Here is a 24,511-nt window from a genome sequence, read left to right on the forward strand (position 1 = left end):
AACAAGGCGAAACCGAAGACAGCAGATGCTGGAAGTAAGAGTCATGAGGCTGGAGCTGGAAAAGCACAGCAGCTCAGGCAGCATCCAAGGAGCAGGAAAATCGACATTTCGTCCAAAAGCCCTTCATCAGCAATAAGAATGGGATCCATGAGGGTGGAGTGATAAATGTGAGGGGTTGGGGCTGGGGAAAGGTAACTGAGAGTGCGATAGTTGGATGGAGGTGAGGGCAATGGTGATACATCGAAGGGGAGGGTGGAGCAGATAGGTGGGAGGGAAGGTGGCTCAGTTTTGAGCACTGCTGCCTCACAGTGCCAGAGACCAGTTTCGATTCCAACCTCAGTCGACTCTCTGTGTGGAGTTTGCACATTCTCCCACATGTCTTCATTAGTTTCCTCCAGGTGTTCCGGTTTTCTCCAACAGTCCAAAGATGTCCAGGCCAGGTAAATTGGCCATGTCAAATTACCCAGAGTTATAGGTGCATCAATCAGATAGAAATGGGTTACTTTTCGGAGATTTGGTACGGACTTGTTGGGCCAAAGGGCCTGCTTCTACTCTGTAGGGAATCTAAAATAAAATCCATTCCCACTTTGAATACAAAGTTGGGACGGGTCATGAGGGCGGTGCTAAGCTGGAAATTTGGAACTGTGATAAGGTGGGCGGAGGGGAAATTTGGAAACTGGTGAAATCCACAGTTATGCCATGGGGTTGGAGTGTCCCGAGGTCGAAGATGAGGTGGTAAGTGAGTGGCGATGGATGAAGCCCTGGACCTGCATGTCCTCAGCAGAGTGGAAGGTGGAGTTGAAGCGTTCTCCCACGGGCAGTGGGGTTGCTTCGTGTGGGTGTTCCAGAGATGTTCTCTGAAGTGCTCTGCGAGTAGAGGTCCTATTTCCCCAACGTATAGAAGACCGCATTGGGAACAACAGATACAGTAGCTGACATGTGTGGAACTGCAGGTGAAACCTTGATGGATGTGGAAGGATCTTTCGCGCCTTGCCGGGGGGAGGCGGGGGGGGGGGGGGGGGCAGTGGGCGGGGGGGAGGTGTGGGCTCAGGTCTTGCATTCCTGTGGTGGCAGGGGAAGGTGACTAGACAGGAGGGTGAATTGTTGGGGACCTGACGAGCACTACCAATCTTTTATCCTGTATTCTGCATTCAAATTTGATTTTCCAGAATGAATCGCTACACACTTTTCCAGGTTGAAATCCACCTGCCACTTATCAGCCCAGTTTTGCATCCTGTCAATGTCCCAGTGCAAACTACAACAACCCTCCACACTATCTACAATTCTACCGACCTTTGTTCTATTGACAAATATAATAGCCCACCCTTCGACTTCCTCATCCAAATTATTTAAAAAACTCACAAACAGCAAAGTTCGGAGAACCGAATCCTGCAGAACACCACTTTTCACAGAGCTGCAGACTGAATACTTCCCGTTTATTACCACATAGTGTCTCTATGGGCCAGTCAATTCTGTATCCAGACAGACAGGTTTCTCCGTATCACAAGCCTCATTGCCTTCTGAATGAATCTGCCATGGGTAACGTGGTCAAACGCCTTGTTAAAATCCATGCACACCGCATCCACTGCTCTATCTTCTTCAATGTGTTTGATCCTATCCTCAAAGAACTCCATAAGTTTTGTGAGGCATTACTTGCCCCTCACAAAGCCATGCTGACTATTTCTAATCAAGCTATGATTTTCCAAGTAATCATAATGTCTGTCTCTCAGAGTCCTCTCCATTAGTTTGCCCAATACTGATGTAACACTGACTGGACTGTAATTCTCAGGATTATACCAATTCTCTTTCATTAACAAGGGTGTAACATTTTCCACCCTCAATCATCTGACACTACTCCAATGGAGAGTGAAGATGCAAAGACCATCGCCAAATGTGCAGAAATCTCTTCTCTCACCTCGTGTAGCAACTTAGGGTGTTTCCACTCTGGCCCAGGGGATTTATCTATTCTTATATTTGTACTTCAATTAATCTGTACTTCACCTGAAATTGTCTACTCCCTGTCAAACCAACTGATTAACTGCTTTCCATTTCAGGGCTATGTACGATGCTCCTTCACTTTGCAGGGATGGTTGCCAATATCCTGTGAACCATGGAATGAAAAATATTGTAAGGCATGAATGCGCTCCTGATGAAGGGGTGATGCCCAAATCTTTGACTCTCTTGCTCCTCAGATGTTTATGACTGGCAGTTCATTTTCAGTGCCACACGTTTCGACTCTGATCTCCAGCATCTGCCGTCCTCATTTTCCCTATTACTGAGGGCTGTCCCCGCTGCACACTGAGCAGGGAATTAATCAGCAGAAACTCATTGTATGGGGATCAGACTGCTCAGTTCTGGAAAATTGCATTACATTAATGCATCTATTAGAAAAGAAATTGCATTTCAACAAATACTAATTGAGTCCCAGAGTTACAGATTTGGTTCCTGAGTTCGGCAGCTTGATAAGGAAAAGTGAATGACCGAAGAGCTCCGAGGTACAGAGAATTCCAGGTGCTACATTCCAGGGTGGATGTGCTTTATCTTATTGCTGGGAATGTTATCGGACAGAGAGATGTGATAAGGGAACAAGGTGACATGTGGAAATGTGATATTGTTGCCATTACAGAGATGCGTTTGAGGGAGGTCAGGGCTGACTACTCAATATGCTGTGGTACAAGAACTATAGGCAGGACAGGAGAGGGGTAAAAGAGGAGGTGTTGCATGATTAGTTATGGAGTCAGTTACTACAGTAAGGAAGGACGATATCTTGGAACGATCTTCTAATGAGCATTGGTGGTTAGAGCTCAGGATCAAAACCATGGCAGAGGCAATGCTGGGGACATATTATAGACTTCCAGATAAAAGAAAGTACAGGAGCAGATATAAAATCAATTTACTGAGGTCTGTCAATACAATAATAGGTTTATAATACACAGGCATTTCATTTCCAAGCATTAATTCTGTCAGTGATAATATCTTAAGAGGGGACAGATGCCTTTAACTTTATTCCAGAAACTCCTTGTATCATCATGGAGCAGATACAACAATGTGCCTCACTGTGATGTGCCTCACTGTGGGGAAGGAAGCCAGTCAGTATATGGAAGGAAGGATTGGGAGAGCAGTATACGGCCAGTAACCATGACATCATACATTTTATGTTTGGTAAGGAAACGATTTTAAAAATGCACTATCTGGTAAATAAAAGGTTTTTGGATGGGGAGACCGATTTTATGTAAAAATATGACGGAATCTGTCCAGAGTACAGTGGCTTCTGGGTGAAACTGTAGCAGAACAGCGTGTGGCGGGGGGGGGGGGGGGGGGGGGGGGGGTTGGGGAATCAGTTGATCACAATGGAATTAATGAGAGTGTCCGTCGAATGTGTTCCACGAAAGTTGAAAATTTGGAAAACAAGCCCAGAGAACCTCGGGTGTCAACAAAAAAATTAGAACAGAATTACAAACGGAAGAGAAGCTGAAATCAGGTACAAAGTGAGCAGGTCAATGGATGCACTAAATGAAGATAGAAAGAGTCGGGCTAATCTTAAAACTTCAGTAGAAGAGCAGAAGGGCAATCGTCATAAAACATTAGTGGGTAAGATTAACGAGAATCCAAAGAAATTATATCAGTTTATGAAGAGGAAGCGGGTAACAGCAGAAAGAAGGGGGTGTATTAGAGACAAAGGGGGCAGCCTCTGCACGGAGCCACAGAATATCGGTCTTCAGTTGGGGCACGCCGTTCCTGGATTCAGGGAGAGTGACAGTGTGCCCCTTGAACGATTTGATAGAGAAGCGAAAGAAGAATTGAAAATTTATGCAGGGTAAAGGGTGGACAAATGCCCAGATCCGGTGAGCTGTAACTTAGGCTGATGCGGAAGATGAGGGAAAAGAGCACACGCTCTGACATTTTTTGTTTTACTCTTGTCTCTGGCCACAGCGATGGTGTGATGTTACACGATAAAATCTAACGTTGGCACAACTCTCACATAGAGTGTTAGAAATAAGGATTAAAGACCACCAAGTCTCCCAACAGTGAAAGGGAAACAGTTGTAGACAATTCTGAGGGCTGTTGAGGTTAGATCATTAAACATCTTGAAGGCTGAGGCAGACTGATTATTAAACAAGGGTTTGTTATAGGGAAAATGCAGTCAAGTAGAATGGGGATTATCAGAATAAATATAACGGAATTGAACAGAAAAGCAGACTCAGTGGGCAGATAGCAAGAATGTTGCTCCAGTGTCTAATCCAATTCTTTTTCCAACAGCCCTGCGTTCACTGGAACATAACTTCTCTCCCTTTGGAGTGATACACAGTTTGGAATGCAGTCGACGGATGCAAGGATTTCATAAATGCAGTATTAATAGACAGAAAGGACCAGGGGACTGCGACAACGCGGATTGGCTGTTGGGGTGAATATTTGCCCCAGCACAGTCTCCACCAGCAGGAGGAAGACTCAGTTAGACACCCTCCAAGTACAAGTAAAAACGTGCTCTGGAGACCAGTTCGTCATGGGCTTGGTGTCAAGGAATGTCTAAGGCACAAATATCGCATTACTGTAGTGTCTCCCTTCTTCACTAAACAAAAGTAAAGGTGGAGGAGTGGAGAAAATGCCGTTGGTAGCAGAGTGACTAGTAAGTCATTGGTTTGAGAGGCTTCAGACAGCAGCAGCTCAGAAAAAAGTACAGGCAAGCTCAAACAAAATCCTTTTAATTTATTATTACAGCAATCAAGATGGCAGTTAGGCCAGTTGCACGTTCATCCTGTGGGATGTGGGAGCTCAGAGAGATTTCCACCATCCCTGTTGACTACACGTGTGTAAGTGCACCCAGCTGCAGCTCCTGGGAGAGCATGTTTGGGAGATGGAGTTGGATGCACTCAGGATTATCGGAGATGCTGCAAACTTCACATATAACTGCTTTAGTGTGGTGGTCACGCCCAAGACCCACCCTGACCATGTTTCTGTAATGACTATAATGGCACAGTCCCACATAAACATCCATGCCCTGAGTTCATCAGTCTTACCTGTCTGCCCTGTTGCATTTAAATAAACACAATTTAATCCAACAGTCAGTCCTTGCTCCCTATCGTGTTTCAGGCAAAGAGTAGGTTTGGAATGGCAAAGGGAGTAGGCGGAGAGTGCAGCTATTCCCTGTGGTCATTCCCCTCGAAAACAAGTATACAACTTTTGATACTGTTGGAGGGAAGGACCGTTCAAGGGAAAGCAGCAGTAGCCAAATTGGTGGTACTACCACTGGTTTTGGAGCATAGCGGGAAAGGGTAAATTTAAACAGGGTCTTAGAGAAAGGAGAGTCGATTGTTGGAGGGACACTTTGGAGATTCTGGGGCCTCAACCTGGAATCCAGCAAGTTGTGCTACGTCCCAGGTGCCAGGTCTCAGGAAGTCTCCGAGGGGCTGCAGAACGTTGTCAAGAAGGAGGATGAGCAGCCAGAAGTCATTGTGCACGTTGGAATCACAAATGATACACGTAGATATAGGAATGAGGTCCTCCAGTGTGATTACAAAGAGCTAGAAGAAAAGTTAAAAACCAAGACGTCGAAGTGGTAATCCCCTGAGTACTTCCTGTTTCATGAGCTCATGAAAGTAAGAAGAGAAGGATATGGCAGATACATGCATAACTAAAGAATTGGTGCAGGGGGAAGGCACTCAGATTTTTAGATCATTGGGGTCTTTTCTGTGACAGAGTTGACCTGTTCAAGAGGGCCAGGTGGCACATGCACTGAAGGGGGGGTGGGGGGGGGGTCCAATATCCTGGAAGTCAGGTTTGCTCGTGCTGCACGGGAGAGTTTAAACGAGATTGACAGGGGGTGAGATCCTCAAGAGCATGGAGGCAAGTGCGAGGCTGGAAGGAGATACAGTAATCAGAAACAGTAAAGTGAAAAGACAGGTCAGGCTGGAGCACAACAGGGAACGAGAATGTCTGTTTTTATTAAATTGCATTAATTTCAATGGAAGAGGACTGACAGGTAAGGGCGAAGAACTCAGAGCATTGATAGTTATGTGGGACTGCGATATTACAGGCATAACAGGAACATTGCTAAGGGAGGGAGAAGACTGACAGCTTAATGTGCCAGGGTAGAACTTTCGGCAGGAAAGGGAATGGTGGGAAGGGGTGGGGGGAGTTGCATTTCTGATTAAGGGGAGTATCACAGCAGTAATCAGATTTCAAATAACTGAAGGATCAAACAACGAGAATGTGTGGATGGAGCTAATAAATAGGAAGTGGTATGGTGATGTTATAGGGGCTGTACTATAGGCCCCGAAATAGTCACCAGGAATGAGAGTAACTAAGATACTGGCAGAGAAGTGGGACATGCAAAAGCAAAAGGATTGTCATAATTGGGGATTTAAATTTTTATAACATTGACTGGCACTGCCAGCGCGTTAAGGGATTTGGTGGGGTAGAATCCGTTAATTGCACCAGGAAAATTCCCTCAAGCAGTATCTAATTGGGCCTTCTCGCGAAGGGGCAAAATTCGACCTACGCTTAGGAAATAAGACAGAACAGGTGACGGAGGTGACAGTGCAGTAGCACTTTGGAACCAATGGCCATAGTTCTATTAATTTTCACATATTTATGGTGAGAGACAAAACTGGTCCACAGCTTCAAGTTCTAAATTGGGGCAAGACGAATTTAGATGGAATTAGGTAGGAGTTTGCAGGGGTTTGCTGGAATAGTTCGTTGCCGGCAAAGGGACCTCTGGCAGGTGGGAGTCCTTTAAACGTGAGATACTGGAGTTCAAGGTCTATTTGTTACTGTGGAGGTGAAAGCAAAGTTGGCAGGAATGGGGAACACTGGATGACAAGAGATATTTAGGCTTTGACCAGAAAAAAAAGCAGCTCCGTTACAGGCAGCTGGGATCAAGTGAATCCCTGGAGGTATATAAGGGACACAGGAATTTACTGAAGAAGGAATTCAGTCGTGCGAAAAGGGGACATGAAAGAGCCTTGGCTAAGAAGATTAAGCTGAATCCAAAATGTTTTATTCAGTATATTAAAGGAAAAACAATAACTAGTTAGAAAATAGGACCCCTCACGGACCAAAGTGATATGTATTTGTGGAACCATAGGAGATGGGCGAGATCATCAACGGAAATTTCTCCGATGTGCTTAATATGGAGAAAGACATGAATACTTAGGAACTTGGCGAAGTTCATGGTGATTTCTTATGGACAGTCCATATCACAGTAGAGGAGGTACTGGACGTGCTAAAATGCTTGAGGATGAATAAATCTCACGTTCCTTACCAGATATATCCCAGAACACTGTAAGGTGCTAGAGAAGCATTTGCGGGCGACTTGGCTGATGGTTTTGATCCTCATCAACCAGAGTTTCGATCCTGAAGGCTGGAGGATATCAAACATTGTGCCCTTACTTAAGAATGACTGGAAACAAAGCCTTGAAACTATGAACAGTGAGTTTAACATCTGTTAAAACTGAGAACATTTTGAAGGATAAGATGTACATTCATTTGGAAAGACAAGGTTTGATTAGGAATATTGAGAATGGCTTTGTGCGTGGGAGATCATGCTTGAAAAATTTCTTAAAGTTATTTGATGACATGACCAGGAAGGTTGACTAGGTCGGGGCAGTCGATGTCAAAAACTGTGGCGCTGGAAAAAGCACAACAGGTCAGGCAGGAACAAGAGAATCGATATTTTGGGCATAAGCCTTTCATCAGGAATGTCCAAAACATCGATTATCTTGTTCCTCGGATGTAGCATGACCTGCCATGCTTTTCCAGTACTACACTTGTGGACTCTGATCTCCAGCATCTGCAGTGCTCACTTCCTGCTAGGGTAGTAGATTTAGTCAATATGGATTTCAGTTACACCAGGACAAAATAAGGCTTTTCAAACCCGGGAGCCTGATGTACAGTTACAGGAGGAGGCCAATCAGCTCATCGAACCTGTACAATTGTACCGAGAATAGATCATGCAGCACCGGTATCCTGTTATGCAGCGACAGGATCCGTCTATTCAGCTACTTCAGGTCAGTAACACAGGAAATGGAAGAGGCCGCAAACTGACTGGACTCTGGGGAATGTTGGAATAACACAAGTATATTTAGCTCCTGAAATCTGCCCTTCCCTTCAGTAAGGTCAGAGCTGATCTCCTCTTGGCAGCAATTTGTCTTTCATTCTCAAATCTCTGTAGCCCTCGACTCACTCAAAATTAATTGACACCCTCCTCACCCCCTCCCAATCATTTCAGGGATGCAAATGTCTGGGATAGAGTGGCACCAACAATCACTATCCTCTGAGAGAAGGAAAGAATCCCCACACATGTACCTTGGCCTATTGACATGAACAAAAGATATGAACACAGCGTCAGAGTGACTGGCCCTGACATTACATCAAGATTTGAATGAGCAAGGTTTAAAAGGGTCGGAACAAGATTGAACTTAATAGGAATCAGTTGGAAACTCCCCACTAGTTGTGGGGAGTCATTCAGAACACAATGTGGCTGGTGGACATCAATCCTCTTCGTCCCTGGATAGCTCTGTGTGTGATCCTCAGGGTAGCTTCCTTAGCACAAATATCTTCAGCTGCTTCATCAATGTCTTTCCTTCCGTCATTCGATCAGAAGTGAAGATGTTCAGTGAAGTTCACATAAAGCATCAAAACCTGGATAATATTCAAGCTCATGCTGTTAACGTGCAGGTATCATTCGTGTGTTAGCACTGCTGGACCCTGAACATTTCCACAGTATAGAAAGAGGAACTCATGCAGCATCTCAAGCTGGTTTCATTGGAAATTGAGAAAGCCATTCGGCCCATCAAAACTATTCGATAAGAAAAGACACCGCCATTCACTCTCTGAGACTTTTGTTAAAAATCTGCAAATGTTGGAATTCAAAGTAGACAGTCAGGACGCCGGAACAACACAACAAGAGAGGCGGCATCAGGAGGTGAGAAGTCAACGACTTGAGTAAAAGCCTTCTTCAGGTATGGGAGTGTGTGTGTGTGTGTGTGGGGTGGGGGGGCTGGTTAAGGGGATCTACATTTAAAGAGGAGGGGTGTGGGAGGTGGAGACAGGATGGTGAGGTTGGGATAGGTGAAAGAAAAGTACAGGTTATGACCGGGTTGGTCGATGGGGGGAATCAATTCAGTTGGGAGATGGAAGAAGGGCTGATCAGAGGAATGGAAGGGAGGAGGAGGGGCTGGAAATGTTTTGGGCGATTGGAGGGGAGGTTATTTGAAATTGGAGAACTCAATGTTGAGTCCCCCAGGCTGTAGGCTGCCCAGGCGAAAGGTGAAGTGTTGTTCATCCAATTTGCGGTTTGTTTCATTGTGGCATTGGAGGAAGTCAAGGATGGCCACGTTGGAAAGGGCGTGGGAGGGGGAATTGAAATAGGCAGTGACTGGGAGGTCAGCTCAGCCCTTACGGGCCCAGCTGTGATGCTCAGCAAAACATCCCCTTAGTTTACATTTGGGATCGCCGATGTAGAGAAGACCACATCGGGAGCACCAGATACAGTAAACTAGATTGGATCCCAACAGCTGGCACATTTTCCACAAGGACCATTCCCTTCGCTAATCTTTGGTTCGTGCCACACTCCCCACCAAACCCTCCAATCCGCACTGACAACTGCCCCTACAAGCGGAAAAGATGCATCAACTGCTGGCACACAATCTACCTCACCTCCACCCAGCGCCCCAAACAGACCTTCCAGGTGAAACAGAGATTCACCTGCCTCCCTTCAATCCTAGTGTACTGCATCAGGTGCTTCCGATGTGGTCTTCCCTACACTGGGGAGACCAAACATAAACTAAGGGCGCATTTTCCCAACCAACACAGCCGAGCCCAATGGGACAGATGTGAGCTCCCAGTCACCATCCATTTCAATTCCTCTTCCGCTGCTCTCCCCAGCCCCGACCATTTCCTTCTCTCTTTATTTGCAGATCCCCTACCCCCACCCCCAATTCTGAAGAGCAGTTATACTGGAAATATTGACATCTCCACCTCCTGATGCTGCCTGGCTTGTTGTGTTCTTCCAGCCTCCTGTTTGTCTAATATTACACAGGATGATAAGGAGTCTAGTCAGCACAACACGCTGGTTAGCAGCTACCATGAGTCACCCAATAGTGAACCTCTTCCCTGGGATGAGGATGAGGACATACAACCCCTCGAGACACTGACACATGATAAGAAGAGACCATTCAGCTCCTCCAAACTGTTCCAATGAAATAGGAGAATGTCATTGATGCTGCAACACGACAAACCGATGAAGCAGAGACTGCACTGACAGACTGCCCCAAGTTGTTCCTCCTGGCTCCATTGCTAATGCTTACACTTGTGTTACATTAATGTGGTTTGCTGATGGAGAGGAGCACATCGGATGGCTTGTCCCAAGTCATAAGGAGGCATCTGCCATCTCCGAGAAGACAGGCTCGTCTTCTGCATGGAGATCAGAAACTTTTGGGAATGGCCAACTCTATCAGAGTGTATCTGCTGACATGTTTGTGAACATCATCATGCTTAGTGGAGTGTCTCACTCCAGCTGTACGTTGAGATGGTGAGAGTTCATTCAGAATCTGCAGCTCTCTCACAATCAACATGGGGTCTCCACAGAGAGTGTAAGCTATCAGAGAGTCATAGAGTTTAATAGCAGGGAGACACTGCCTAAATTGGACTATGCCAACCAAAATGTCCATTCATGTTAACTCCATTTCCCTGCACTTGGCGCATATCCTGCTAAACCTTTCCTATCAACGTATCTGTACACATATGAAAATATATACTGCAGGAAAACACGTTATATTTCACGATATCATTGTTTTATTCTGGGAATAATGAGTCCTGGTTCAAAATGCTCAAGTTTTATTGCATTCACTTTTTAATCTTTTGCAGAATTACAGATTAAACACTCATTTCCTTCACACTCTTCTCATGGTACCATCATTGCAGGGATTAGTCTGGTCAAACTCCTTTACACTATCTCACTGTGACAAGAGGATCATTCCTTATAATGGTGAGAAAATCTGTTCACAGTGCCGCACGTGCTGTCTCAATATCTCTCGACAACTGCAGGGAGGTGTCTTCACGCCTATATTTGAATCATTTTTCAATGAAGGACATTATAAAATATACTGTGCTGATTACTTGCTGCTCTGTATGAATTCTGTCAGTGACTCATGACCAAGCGCATTTGGCTCCTTTTCACCAAGAGCACTTCCCATCATCTCACCTTCTCGTAAATACAAAATGAGAAGGATGGTATGTTTTGCCAAGTCATTTCTTTGCCCTGCGAAACGCTATACTTCCAGCACAGCCACGCCATCAGCAATATCACTACTGCCATTGTAGATGTTTGGAGATGCTGAGGAGGTGATGGCCGAGCTGTATTATCTCCGGATTATTAATGCAGCAGCCCAAGTAATGACCCAGAGCACATATTCAATTTCAACCGCAGCAAATATTGGAATTTGAGGTCAATAAAATATCACGAATTAAGAAACAATGAAACGATTGTCAGAAAAATCTACCTGGCACATTGATGCCCTTCAAGGAATGAGATCTATCATCTTCACCTGATTGGGCTTACATGTGACTCGAGACCCATAGCAATGTTGTTAACTCTCGGCTGCCGTTTGAAATGTCCAAGCCCAACCACTCAGTTATATCACTCACTATAAATTCTCAAAGAAATTAAACCAGACGGAACTAAGCATTGAATGCTTACCGCCCACAGACTGCAGTGGTCAGGAAGGCATCTCACCAACAGCTTCTCAGGGACAACGTGGAAAGGGAATTGCATGCTGTCCCAACATCCCATTCATGAATTTTTAAAAAGATGATTACTCTTAGGAAACAAAGACAAGGGGACATAACTCACTTCAAACCGTGACTTGGATGTATACCTTACATGGACAGGGTTTTTGTTAATATGGCAACCGGAGAAAAATAAATAAGATTAATATTGATTTATGTTTCCATTCCATCTTGTCATCAACAATCCCTCTATTTGCTCCTTTCTCTCTATCTCTCTCTTTCTCTTTCTGTTCAAATCCCTCCTACTCCCCTTCCCAACAGACGTCCCTGTCACCAACATCAATCACACTATTTCCCAGTTGTGTGCAGTTCTGATGGATGGTCATTGGACTCGAAATGTCAATTCTACTTTTTCTCTCGATCCGAGGCTGCCAAATCTGCTCAGTTTCTCTGGCACTTCCTCATTCTCCTGATCTCTCGCATCATTTTTTTCCCAACGTTTAGTGTTGTCATTAGATAGGATGTCTGCATCGCTGTTAAGGGCACCATTTGTTGACCTCACTAAATGCCCTTTAATGTGAGGCCATTCCTTAAAGCAGCATAAAGCAAAGCACATTGCTGCGGACCTGACGTCGTCTTTATCCAGGCCAGGTAATAATGTTAGATTTCTATACCAAAGGACATCAGTGAAATAGATTAACTTATCAACAAAATGCTAGTGGGGATATATTAGTGAAATTCGCTTTAATTTCCAGTTCCTATCATTTGAGTTTTAGTTTTCTCATCATCTGAGATAGGATTTGAAACAATGTCTTTAGTGTATAACCTGGACCACTGAATGACGTGGCCAGCGACATTACTATTCTGACACAGTGTACCTGACATGTAATTACTTTAGAGACAAGAACAAGGTCATGATGGAAACATTGTAATGGAAAGAGTGATTAGAAGAGAGCTGGAACCATGAAGTCTGAAATTTTCCAAGGCATGTATAATGGTGTATTTAGCAACTGCACAAACGTCAAACTGGGGAATGAGGATACCATGGAGCTGGTATTGGGTTTGTTTGGTGATGGAGAGAATGTTATTACATAAATAATTTCAGGGCAAATAGATATTTCCGGATTGTGAACAGTCTTTTCCTCAGATGTGTGTGAGGTCGGGGTGTGAGCGGTTTTGTAATTTGTGGTAATGAATGGACTTGCATTTGAAACTGAAGACAGTAGTTTCCAACTTTGCCAAATATAGTTAACAGAAATTGCACTGAAGTTCACCATTGCTTATGGGATTAATAAGTAGATAGAGATGGAGAGACTTACCAGGAACACCAACAATAGCAAGCATGGGATAGTAACCAGCCTGAATAATCAGCAGTACACCGTATATCCGAAATGGTAATCTGTTCCAATACCTGGAAACAATTAAAAGACCAGAGGATAAACTCCTGTCCATTGTTGCAGCATTCCATCCTAGGGTTCTCAGATTCTGAGCTATTGGTGCAACATTCCAGTCTACTGATCTCAGATTCTGATCCATTGTTAGAACATTCCAGTCTACTCTCAGATTCTGAACTCTCCTCTCCCCGTCTCTGCAACTGCTGATTCCTGTTAGTGCTGAAGGTGATGTATCTGCTGATACAATGGGATAAATTATTGCAAGAAGCTCTTTACTAATAGAAGAGGGAAACCATCCAGCGACATCATTAGGATCCATGGAGACTAACATCAATAACATTCACTGAGCAAACAAATCCAGTTAACCCCTTTCGGTATGGTATAAATAATAACTAGACTTGATTGAATGTTGATAACGCTGACTATTGATTATATCTCCCATCACCAATTGTTCTCGTGAAGTTAGTTGTGAGGGAAATGATGGATGTTTCCTTATCACAGGCAAGATGATTCTGCTGTATTGTCCGTTTGCAATGCTGTCACCACCTGAACACCGCCCCATCCCCCACCCCCAACACAGCCACCCACAAAATACACAATCTAGATGTAGTTAAAGTGCTGATCTTTCCTCAACTTGACCAGACACCAGCCAATAGGTTCTCACTGGGCATATTTTCCCTGACCATACACAGGAAGTGTGGATCTGTCTCGACATTCTTCTCTTTGCTCTAATAAAACAATGTTGAACCTTCAACACACAATGCGATTCAGCTTTGTTTTATATAAACTCACAAACACTTGAATACATTTTATTGGCTTCAAGGCAATAAGATTTACATGTATTGAATTCAGTCCAAAGCCATGTGTGGCATATTGTCACAAAACCGGTCCTTTGACAAGGTTATGTTGTCTTTAATTTTTTAAAGACGGTCTAAATGAACCAAGATCCCAATATGCCTGAACTTTGAAAGTTTCATTGGGATCCTTTTGTTTATATCTAACAGATAATGCCTCAGCAAGAAGGCTTTCTCGTCTTTAACAGGAAACTTGTATAATCAAGAGGACGTGGCCAACTCTCTAACTGGACGAGTCTGATCGGTTCTGGGGTTAGTTAAGTCAGGGTCACTGTTGGAACAGGACGCTTTCCCCATCCATCTGCCCTTCTGACCTTATAACCTGAAAGCCTTTATGTCAGTCTTACTCTTGGTGCTAAGGGGTTTGCTTATTGGGATTGTTGCAAGTATTTAGAACAGGATCCTAAAGTCTGGTAGCCTGTCCGGTTTATATAGGATTAGATATTCAGGTGTTCTAGTTTTGGTTTCTTGCATTTCATTCTGTAATTTGGTAAATAAATGCTATTTGTTTAAAACTCGGCAGTTTGACCAGCTAATTCACTCAAGGAAGATCCACTCTACATTAACTTTTAAGAAATAACAAAGTTACGGTCTGGGTTAGTTGCTTAAAATGTTCTGTGGGTCGGGCCTGTTCCATAACAGAATGGGGGCCATTTGCGGGATTTAGGCAGCGAGTAGCAAGTATTAATGTCTCCTATTCCGTGTGTTGATTTGGTGGGGACACAGAACTTCAGATAGCAATGGCTCTTGCAGGAACCAAGGATGTTTTGGAGGTGGAAGATGTGGCCTTGGGGTTTTTAACAGAATGCACATAAGTCCAATCTGTGGGAATTAGTAGACAAGCTTGGGTTGAAGCTACCTCCTAACGTGAGGAAAGATGAGATGATTGCAGCAGTATCTCAGCATTCCAATTTGCTGGAAACGCCATCAGGATCTATAGAGATGAGCAAACTTCAATTGCAAATGACGCAGTTTGAGTTAAAAGCGGAAATGAAGCAGCTTGAGTTACGGCTAAAATCAGAAGAGAAAGAAAGGGAATGAATAGGTTTAGCAGAGGAAAGAAAAAAAGCAACGAATGTCCTTAGCAGGAGAGAAAGAAAAATAGAGAGGGTTTGTGCTTCAGAGAGAGACAAACCATGTTTTATGGAACAATTCATAACCATCATCCACTTCAGCTGCCAGCCTTGCCGTTTAACTCTCTGCTATTCCAAACGTGTTTGCACTATGTCAGGCAGTGAATCTTTGAACTCCTCCAAAGTAATTGTATCTCTCAGAGCATCGTAGGTTTACTGTATTTTTAAAGCTCTTTTCCAGCTATCAAAATTACTTTGTTTAATCCGTTAAAACTCAATATAGGTTTGACCAAGATCCTTCCTTATATTCTTGAAACGTCTCAGGAATATAAGGACGGATACTGGTCAAAACTATATTGAGTTTGAAAGGATCAAACAAAGTAATCTTGATAGCTGGAAAAGAGCTTTAAAATACAGTAAGCCTACGATGCTCTTACAGATAGAATTACTTTGAAGGAGTTCAAAGATTCACTGCCTGACATAGTGCAAACACGTTTGGAACAGCAGAGAGTTAAACGGCAAGGCTGGCAGCTGAAGTGGATGATGGTTATGAATTGGTCCATAAAACATGGTTTGGTTTCTAGAATCAATTTCAGTTCATGCAGGATCGAAACTGGGGCAAAGAGAAATCTTTACTTGGGAGGGAAATGTATATCTCAATGAAGATCATAAGGATAACTTTGCATAGGCTACAAAGGAACCACTTGAAGGAAACAAAGAAGTTAAAAAAGCTCCGGTGTTGTCATTGCAATAAATTATGTCACATGAAAGCACTGTGTTGGTGGGTTCAGGGAACAAAAATACAGATGCAGGAAACCAGGATAAGCTTGGAAGTTTTGTTGGAGTGGTAACAGGAAACACAGTGGAAGCTAGAAACCTGCATAAGAGTGTATAAGCTGATCAGAGGTTTGTTAAGGAAGAAGTGGCAGATCTGCTTGGAAAATATACCTGCAAAGGGAAAGTTTACTGACATAGGGCATGTAAAGAGGATGTAATATTAAGGGACACAGGATCCTCTTAGTCCGTGATGCTGAAAGATCAGGAGATATATACTCCAGAAGGACTATTTCCAGAAAGGGTACTACTAAAGGGAATTCAACTTGAGACAAAAAGCGCATAATGATGTAAAATGTGGACAGAGTGTCCAGAAACGCGTGGAGAAATTGTAGTATGAGTATTGGACAAATTCTCAGCTCCAGGAATACAATCTATCCTTGTACAAAATACAGCTGATTCACCAGTAGGAGTGCTGCCTGCTCTGCTCTGGTCCAGTGGAGGCGCAGGCAACTGAAGCAATGCAGAAGTCTTATCTTGGAAGTTTGCTGAGTGTGGGTAAGGAAACCCAAATGACACCAATTGAAACAGGAGATATCAAAAATGTAAAGATAAGGAAGCGGAAGTGATATTTACAGAGACTTTGTTCCATCAAATAGTTGTCAAAAAACTAGTGAGTAAACAGGGCATCATGCAAATATTTTAGCTCATTTAAACTAATTGAGTTACAGCAGAAAGAAAAAAGGGTACAGCAGTTTTATCAAAAAGCATATACGTTAGGAATTTTGAATGTTTCCCTGAGTGTTATTACACTAAAAATGATATCCAAGTGAGGAAATGGAGAATATCACATACTCAAGGAGATGATAATTGGGCAGAAGTTCATCAAATCGTATTGCCAACGGGATACAGAAAAGAGGTGATGTGAATGGTGCATTAGGTACCACCGAGAAGTCATTTAGGAGTGAGGAAAACAGAGGCTGAAACACAGACATTTTTACTGGCCGGGACTGCAACATGATGTAGTTGAATTTTGCCAGTCGTGTCACACATGTCAGGGAATTGGAAAAAACACAAGTGATAATAAAACCTGCACCTTTCTTAACTATTGTTGCATTTGAAGAAACTTTTACAAGAGTCTTAATTGATTGGCTATGTCCCTGACATCAAACAAAAAGTCGGGCACCAATATTTGTTAACAATACTGGATGCATCGACTAGATTTCCACAGGCCATCCCAAGATGCAGTATCGCAACTAAAGGAATTGCAAAGGAATTACTCTTTTAAAAAAAAATAGACACGGACTACCAATAGAGAAAGAGTGAGGTCAAGGTTCAAACTTCATCTAATTTATTCACTATGATGTCTTAGGAATGAAGCAATTCAAATCGACTGCATATCATCCAAAATTGCAGAGAGCGCTAGGAAGGTGACATTAAACATGAAAGACCATGTTGAGGGCTTATGATCAGGATTATTCAGATGATTGGGGTAAGGGAATTCCATTTGCGCTTTTTGTGATCCGAGATGCACCAAATTAACAGAACAAATTCAATCCATTTTAATTATTTTTGGGGCATTAAGTGAGAGGACTATTAATATTGATTAAAGAGAAAATAATAAATCAAGATTCAAAGGCCACACATTTGGACGAGGTCTCAAATTTTAGGGAACGATTAATAGTGCTGGGAAATTGACTAACAGTTAAAAGTATTGCAGCATGCAATAAAACACGAAGCGGACAAGAAATCAAAAAAATTGCAATTGTGTGATCGGGGATAATTTATTACTTTTACTTCCAGTTATAGGTGAACCTTGAAACGCAAGGTTTGTGGACCTTATCAAACACAAGGGATATTGAGTGAGGATAAGTACTTGATAGGGACTCCAGAAAGAAAGAAATCTCATACTGCATATTATGTAAAAATCCTCAAAATGTACTTTGATAGTGAAGGAAAGCCAGAGGAGAAGGTGTGAATGATTACAGCACAGAAGGAAGAACCAAGTTCAGAGGATTCTCAATTGAAAATTCCTCAAATTAAAGGGGACAATAAGCTACTTGTCTAAAATTGGGATAATTTATTGATTAACCTTCATGAGAAAATTGAAATGATCAGAAAGATTTATTATTATTACATGTGGAGATATGCAGATAATAACTTGGACACACTCATCTAATTATGCATAGTGTCGATATAGGATATGTTGTTACGATTCAATAACATCATTTCGGGCATAATCCTCTCAAATTGGCACAAGTTCAGAAGGAAATTGAACGCATGCCCTAAGACGACAAAATCAACGTGCATTACTGTGACTTGAAATCACCCATAGTTATGGTGCCAAAGCCAAATGGTCCCCAACTATTATGTGAGGACTATCGTAACGTCAATGCAGTTAAAAAGATTGATGTATACCCAGTTCCATGGTTGGAAGACTGCTCTGAAAATGTAGGACAAGCAACTTTCATTTGGTATGAAAAATGTTCCAGCCACATTTCATGGACTAATCAACAATTTGCCGGATTATCCAACCTGTGGTGTACATTGATGACCTTATGATTTTTAGTAACTCATGGAAGGAACACGACAGCATCTATCGGACGTGTTTGATCGACTTCGGAAGGCAGGCTTGGTGGTAAACCTAGCGAAAAGTGAATTTGCCAAATCAAAAGTCACCTGTCTTGGCTATGCTATTGGACATAGATAAACGATGCCATGAGTTTTAAAAGTGAAGGTAATTGGGGAATTTCCCATACTGTTGACAAAAAGAGCAGTTCTTGGGAATAAGTGGATTTTATCAAATGTTTGTGCCTGATTTTTGCAGTGTGACTGCTCCACTCACTGAATTGTTAAAGAAAGGCAAGACGTTTCAGTGGACAGACGACTGTCAGAAGACATTTGACGGAATTTGAAATATGTGTTACCACTGCCGACGATCAGACACACCTGAATATGCAAAACCATTCAAGGTGGATATAAATGCGAATGATGTGGATTTCGGTGCTGGGCTCCTGCAGGAAGACGACAAGAAGACACAAACACCTATAGGGTATTTTTCCAAGAAATTGAATGTTCATTAGTAGAAATATTCAACAGTTGAGAAAGATACTATGAGCTTTGTGTTACTATGACAACATTTCAGTGTTTACGTTACCAGCAACGTATCAGAGACCACCATTTACACTGATCAGAACCCAATGAAGTCTTTCTGGAGAAATATAAGGACAAAAATGTGAGAATGTTTGGCTAGGGCCTGTTGTTTCAGCCATTCAATTTGCACGTGGAGGTCTTGAAAACGTAATTGTTGAGACTTGAGTGACAAATGGACGCACGCAATGATGGAAGTACCACACACTGAATCTGGATGTAGTTGTGCATGGTTGCATGTTTATAGTAACCGAATGTACATGCGCATTTTAGAGTACGAAACACTATTTTTGGTGGTTTGAAAACTGAAGCCATCTTTGCATTTTGAAGATTCGGTTTTATATTGGGGGAGTTGTCAAACAGGTGGTCTCTTTTATAACGTTATGATGTCCTTGATTTTTTTCAGAGAGGTTCTAAACGTCCCAAGGTTCCAACATGTCTCAATATTGAATGCTTCATTGGAGTCCTTTGTGTTTTGCCTAACAGATAATGTCTCGAAAGAGGGCTTTCAAACCTTTAATAAAACTGGTGCAATCAAGAGAATGTGGTCAGCTCTCCAGCTGCACAGGTCAGTTCAGTTCGAGGGTTAATTGAGTCAGGTTCAGTGTTGAAACTGGACGCCCTCCCCCTCCTTCAGCCCTCTGACTTTGTAACCTATAAGCTTTTTTTGTGTATTTTGTACTCTTTGTGCTCAGAGTTTTTTTTTATTAGGATTGCTGCAAGTAATTAGGATCAGCATCATTAATTGGAGATAGCCTGTCAGTTTTGGAAAGGATGAATTATTCAGGTACAGTATTTTCGGTTCTTTAAGTTTCATTCCTTATTTTTGCAAATGCATTCTATTTGTTTAAAAGTCGGCATTCAGACTAACTAATTCACTCTGGGAATATCCACTGTACAATTTCCTTCAACAAATAGCAACATTACGGACTGGGCAATGTGCTTTAGAATGTTGTGACGGGTCGGGACCTGGTCCATAACAATGTACAATAACCTTGTTTATTAAAAGTCATGAATTAATGAGTAAGGGATGGAATGAATATGATAATGGCTATGAGACAGAAAGCGCTGCGGCCAGTCGCTGAGGAGACCCGAGGAGAGTTCAGAAATATCTCCCAGTCACTAGTATTCAGCCATCACTATTTCTGACAAATGGAATGAAATGTAATGCAGAACAAGATGAACCCTGATGTATGGAACAACAATTTGAATGGAATAGGGCAATTTTAAATGGGAAGGACGTAGTTATATTTTATATCGACTGTTTAATCACAGGTATATAGTTTGTTAAGATTGTTGATATCTGAATGGGATATTCAGGAATAAAAACAGACACAGATAACCAAATGTATTTCGTTATAGTGAGTTAAGAGTGAGAATGCAGCTCATACAGAGCTGGTCCAGAAATGATGGGCTGCATGACAACCACCTTTATCGTACGTATTCAGAGAAATATATTGAAAATATTCAGAGACTGAGGAGACAAGTTTAGTCATAAAACGCACAGACAATGTCATAATTAATAAACTATTCCTATTTTTTCATCAAGTGAAGCTGTCTCTAAAAGGTCTTTTAAATCAAAATGACTTTGATGAGATCCATGCATTTATTTTCAGAATTTAAAGGAGAAACAGACGATTGTGTAATATATGTGTCACTGGCACAAGTGATGGGAACAGGAATGGAGCATATTGTCCAAATATAATCGGGTTCAACATCCAGAACAATCAAGAAAGAGGAAAATATTAGAGATTGTGGAAATCTGAAATACAAATGCAAAATTAAGGAGGAATGCAACAGATACTGCAGGATCTGGGCAGAGAAACAGAGTTACCATATAGAGTCTTATAAAAACCTGTTCTGAACAAGTTATGTTAGACTCCAAAAGAGTAAATTCAATTTTTCTCTGCTCCGATACTATCCGAACTGTGGGGTTTCTCTCCAGCACACTCAACTGGTGCAAAGACAGGAGAGAGAGAGAGTAATGGTGGGTGGTTGCTTTTCGAACTGAAGGCTTGTGCTCAGCAGTGTCACACAGAGGTTGGTTTTAGGTTTTCATTGTTTGTCATTTATGCAAATTATTTGCGTGAGAATATCGAAGGCATGGTTCGTAAGTTTGCAGATGACAGCAAAACTTTTGGGACAGTGGACAGTGAAGAAGGTTTTCTAAGAATACAAAAGGATCTTGAGCAAATGGGTCAAGAGACTGACAAATAGCATATAGAGTTCCCGCTGGATGAATGTGAGGGGCAGGCAATTTTTTTTTTTTGCTGCTGTCTAGTGAACCAGGAATGGGATAATTTTATTCCCCAACTTATTGGTTCAAAACATCGATATCCTTCATGATCTTTGAGAGCTCTTACCCTCTCTGTGGTTACCCTCTTGCTGTTAATGTGGTTGCACAATATCTTTGGATTATCCTTAACTTTATCTGCCCATGCTACCTCATATCTCCTTTTTGCTTTCGTGATTTCTCTCGAAACGATGCCCCACACTCTTTATATTGACTTAGAGATAAAATTGAATAAATTTGTCTATATCTAAAGTAAGGTTTCTTTGATTCTTGAATAAATGCTCAATAACTGTAGTTGTCCATTGTTCCTTAAGCTTACCAGCATTACCCTTCACTCTAACAGGGACATAATGACTCTCAACTCCTGTCATCACACTGTTGAATACCTCCCATTTGTCAGACATCGTTTTACTTGCTAACAGTCTACTCCAATTAATCTTGGTAAGCCCTTGTCCCATGCCATTAAAACTTATGGTACTCCAATTAAAACAAACATTAATGAAAGGCTTATTATTTCCATAGCCATTATGAAACTAATATAGTTATGATTGCAAAACCCAAAATATTCCCTCACGTTTACTTCAGTCACTTGCGCTGCCTATTTCACAAAAGAAGGCCTAGTTTTGCTCTTTCTCTGTTAGAATCATCCGCATATTGATGAAGAAAATTTTCGTGAACACATTTGACAAATTCTTCACCATCCAACCCGTTAACACTGTGGTAGTCCCAATCGATTTTTAGAAAATTAACCCCCCCTCATTATTACAACTTTATTAAGCTTACATATATCCGAGATCTCACTACATGTCTGTTTTTCAATTTCTTTCTTACTGTTGGGGAATATGCGGTACAATACAATCAATGTGATCTTTCCTTTCTTATTTTTAATTTCAACCAATATATTTTCAATGGACGATTTGTCACAAATGAGCATTTAGTGCAATCTGTTCAAAGCGAATTTTATTTTGTTATTTCTAATACGACTTGCATATTTTAACTGGATAATTTTTCAGAAATATCTTCCCCAGTTACAGCAATAATTTATTCCTTAATCAAAAATGGCAGACCTCCCCGTCCATGCTCTCCGCATGTCTGTTTCCAACCTTTCTATGACACTTAACACCCGGAATATTGAATTGCCAGTCTTGAACATTTTTAAGGCGAAAGTGAGGACTGCAGATGCTGGAGATTAGACTCGAGAGTGTGATGGTGGAAAAGCACAGCAGGACAGGCAGCATCCGAGGAGCAGGAAAATCGATGTTTCAAGCAAAAGCCCGTCATCAGCCCATTCCTCATGAGCTGCTTTTGCCCAAAACGTTAACTTTCCTGTTACTCAGAAGCTGCCTGACCTGCTGTGTATTCCCAGAACTACAGTCTCGACTTGGACATCTTTCAACCAATTCTCTGTAATACATATGATGTCCCAATCCCATGTTCTTAAACATGTCTTGAGTTCATCAACCTTCCCTGTAAGACCCCTTACATTGAATTAAATGCAATTTCGTGCTTCAGAATTACCATATAATTTTGACTCTCTCGTTTTTCTTTTCCAATTGACTTGCTCTCCTCACATTAATTAACTACTCTAACCATCCTGCCATTTGTACTGCTACCTGGAATATCCCCCTTGACGTCTCTATCAATATAAAGTTTCCCTACATAGAATGAGCGAATCTCCCTGCTAAGATATTCGTTGCTTTCCAGTTTAGATTGGACCAATATTTTATAAACAGGTCATTTCTATTTTAAAATAGATTCCAATTTTCCAAACATCTAAATCCCTGAATAACACAATAGCTCTTCAGCCGTTGATTATTCTCCTTTAACCCTTTGTTCCTTCCCAGCTAATTTTGGCATTGGGAGTAAACAAGAAAGTATTGCTTTAACAGTTTTATTTTTAATACTCTACCTCACCTCTTAAGTTCCCTCTGTATTGTTTTAATCTTTCCCCAAAACATGTCATTCCTGCCATTATCTACACTAATGTTTGGCTATTCAATCTCACCTTTAACAACGTGCTTGAAATGTTTGGAAACGTTCTTAATCCTCGCACAGGGAAAGCAACAAACCATCCTCAATTAATGGTCACTGCCCCAGAATCTCCTGTTGATGCCCCGATAGAAAAGTCCATGAAGCAATAATTCTACTAACTCTTCTCAAACTCTGCTGAACATAAGAATCATTCCAATTGTCCAATAATTGATTGCTATTCCATTTTCTTCAGAGACACAAACCCATTCAGCTGTTCTAAAAGCAGAAAAGCATTTTGATAGAGGAATAGCCACTGGAGACATTTGAACTACCTTCTTATCTTTCCTAACCCAACTATCTAACTGATTTGCTGGATAATTTGTTTTCTAAATCTTCTCGCCATCTCTCTCTGTACCTTTTATATGGCGTTAGTAACATAATGCCTAAAAGCAGGATTGTTTTTGACTATATATATATATATATATATATATAACTTTTCATTACCTACAGACAGTAACGCTTAAAAATGGTAAAATATATACATATGCATATCAAACATATAAAACTTAAACAAAATCAACTATTTAGCTAATTAAACCAATAAATATATTCCTCTTCAATAAATCCCGAGAAGAAAGTAGACTTCTCCGGAGTGGAAAATATGTAGGACTCACTGGAAGGAAGATGCAACTCCTTATTTTAAAAAGAGCTGATTAATTTTTCAAAGCAAAAACACATTTGCAGTATAATAAAAGAAACCTTTTAAAACATAAATTGACTTTTCTTTTTTTTTGGAAACCACCCTTAAAAAGCTCTTTTAAAACAAAAGTTCGTTTGAAAGAAAATTGTGAGTTTGTTTTCTTTTCGTTTTTGTATGTTAATGAAACAAAATAGAAAAAATGAGGTGAAATTAATAAACCATAATAGTCATATCAACTGCAGAAAAGGCTACATGAAATATTTAACTGTCTGCAATCCCAGGAGCAGCTGTAAGATCATGCTGCTCTAAGAACACGATGTGAAACTGTTTTTACAATATGAAGAAAAGTGGGTGTATGTTTTAGTAATTGGTTCCCAATTCAAAGTGACTTGACGATATGATAATCTCCTGCCACGATTCGTAATGTAGAATTTAATTGAATCTTTATCCTCATTACTCGAGCTCTTTCAAACAAAATGGTGAATCTGTGTTCACCGTACAGATGGAAAGTTCCTTCAGCTCTGACTATTACAGGAATGATACAAAGAACATTACCCAGGTCCACGTAAAACCCA

Source organism: Chiloscyllium plagiosum, unplaced genomic scaffold (assembly GCF_037043375.1).
Source record: "Chiloscyllium plagiosum isolate Xiang-an unplaced genomic scaffold, Cpla_swu_hap1 HiC_scaffold_21, whole genome shotgun sequence".
Lineage (NCBI taxonomy): Eukaryota > Metazoa > Chordata > Chondrichthyes > Orectolobiformes > Hemiscylliidae > Chiloscyllium > Chiloscyllium plagiosum.